This window comes from Cebus imitator, unplaced genomic scaffold (genome assembly GCF_001604975.1).
Source record: "Cebus imitator isolate Cc_AM_T3 unplaced genomic scaffold, Cebus_imitator-1.0 Scaffold91, whole genome shotgun sequence".
Taxonomy (NCBI): domain Eukaryota; kingdom Metazoa; phylum Chordata; class Mammalia; order Primates; family Cebidae; genus Cebus; species Cebus imitator.
In genome coordinates, this window is record NW_016107406.1 from 2396607 (window position 1) to 2399147 (window position 2541).

Sequence of the window (2541 nt, forward strand, 5' to 3'; positions counted from 1 at the left end):
CTTGCTCTTGTCGCCCAGGCTGGAGTGCAGTGGCACAAGCTCGGCTCACCACAGCCTCCGCTTCCTGGGTTCAAGCGATTCTCCTGCCTCAGCCTCCCGAGTAGCTGGGATTACACCCACCACACCGGGCTAATTTTTGTAATTTTAGTAGAGACAGGGTTTCGTCATGTTGGCCAGGCTGGTCTCAAACTCCTGACCTCGAGATCCGCCCTCCTTAGCCTCCCAAAGTGCTGGCATTACAGGCACGAGCCACCACACCCTGGCGTTGTTGTTTTTTGAGATGGAGTCTCGATCTGTCACCAGGCTGGAGTGCAGTGGCATGATCTTGGCTCACTGCAGCCTCCTACTCCCGGATTCAGGTGATTCTCCTGCCTCAGCTTCCCAAGCAGCTGGGGCTGCAAGTATGTGCCACCACGCCCAGCTCATTTTTGTTATTTTTAGTAGAGACCGGGTTTCACCATGTTGGCCAGGCTGGTCTCTATCTCCTGACCTCATGATCCGCCCGCCTCAGCCTCCCAAAGTGCTGGGATTACAGGCATGAGCTACCACGCCCAGCCTGGTATTTTTTTTCAGTGGTTCCAGTTTTACAGGACAGAACTAAAGGGTGAATTGAGAATTAAACATACTAACTATAAGTGAATATTATGTATCCTTTCTATTATCGGGTCTTTGACCTAACCTCTCGTGATTCCTCAGATTTCTAGTAAGGCCTGCTCGTGGTTTAGAATGGACTCTATAGCAAATTCTTTGGTAGTAGAAAACCTGTTAACAGATAGAGTTGTTGAACTGACAGGCTGGCCCTGAATTTGGATGTGCCACCATGGAGCACTTCCCTCACAAGAAGCTCATCTTAAGAGCAGTCATGAGAGTTAGCAGGGCATTTAACAACTGGATTTGTGGTGTAGTTACATTCAGGTCATTGTGTACAGTTAGTTCCTGGCTCAAGGATGGTATGAGTTCATTGGTCAGGTGACATTCAGGCTGATTTCTTCTGAGATGGCTCAGCATTCCAAATCTAGTACAGTGGTAAAATTTTTTAAAAAACATTAGTGCCGCCGGGCGCAGTGGCTCACGCTGGTAATCCTAGCACTTTGGGAGGCTGAGGTGGATGGATCGCCTGAGGTCAGGAGTTCAAGACCAGCCTGGCCATCATGATGAAACCCCATATTATATTTAAAAAAAAATTTTAAATAAAATAAAAAAAACACATTAGTGCCTTCATTCTGTTCTTGGCAGGTTGGTAAAGATTTTTAAATTCTGAAGCAGACTCTTTTGCCAAATAGAATTGAAAGACAGCTGTGCTTAACAGTGAGGATACTTTGCATAGCCTTCTAAGTGGCTAGGGAAATCTTCAAAAGTGATATCCTCAATTTGAGCCATCCCTAGTGGCTTTTGTGTTTTGGCTAATTAATCAGAAGCTCTAGTTTGGGAGTCCCTATACAGAAAAATTGGAATATTGACACTTCAGCATTTGCTAGTGCTGAACTTGATGAAAGAATATATAAATATACACGTTATCTCTTGGGTCCTAAAAGTAAGCCTCTAGATAGGCATTGCATGTGTTTTTAAGCAAAATTGACAGGGGAATTAAATGCAGTAGCTCAGAAATTGGGCTAAATCCAGAATAATAAACTAACTTTAAAAGCTCCGAAGTATATATTTAGATTTGGCTGGTTTTTTACCAATCTTGTTCCATTTTATTCCAGGAAACAACTTATTTTTATACTTTAAACAGATCTTTGGAGAGTGTACCAGAGATTTGTTCCTTAGGAGAATTTTGTGTATTCTTTTTTGGCATATGAATTTAAATGCCTCCTTCAGGGTACCTGTGGTAGGGCACTTATCTAAAAGGGAAGACAAAGCCTCTTGCATTTTGGCACTAACAGGATCTCTAGATAGTAACTGGCCTGGTGCAGTGCAAGACTCAGGAAGTCATCTGCCCTGCCACCCTTTCCAAATTCAGAGGCTGAGGTAATTTGTTGGAAATGACCGTCGAAAACTGGACTTCTGCTGGGTTTTCCCAAAAAAATAAGTAGAACTTTATCCTAGGCCTGGAATTGTAAATTTCTCGGAAAAAGAATAATGGACACCTGGCACAGAAAGTTGTACCCTGCGAACACTGAAGTTCCTCATGGTCATTAGTCTACTTGTTGCCGGCCTTTGTGGGCTTTCCCTTCCATCATGCACATCCAGCCTGATCAGAATTCAAGTCTTGCTTTTGTCGTTTGGCAAGCAGGCTCCGAGGATGCTTTCTGCCTTTCAGAAAAAGACAGGGACTTTATTCCTCCACTCTCATAGATGTCTTACTGCTAGTGGTGTGGACATATCAGCTGAGTACTGCAGAATGTCTGATGGAAGACATCATTTCAACGCTTATTCCATGAAAAGCAATAGGACCAGTAGTTATGCATTTGGAGATTAGCTTATGGTGAACTAGAATTCTTTTCATAGGCCGGGCGCGGTGGCTCACGCCTATAATCCCAGCACTTTGGGAGGCCGAGGCGGGTGGATCACGAGGTCAAGAGATCGAGACCATCCTGG

General features: G+C 44.4%; 1 protein-coding gene across 4 annotated transcripts in view; it reads left to right on the plus strand.

The window, feature by feature from the left end:
* The window catches only part of ARPC2 (actin related protein 2/3 complex subunit 2), a 38479-nt gene that overhangs the window by 24683 nt on the left and 11255 nt on the right, over positions 1-2541 (plus strand). The gene's annotated exons all lie outside the window — the stretch shown is intronic.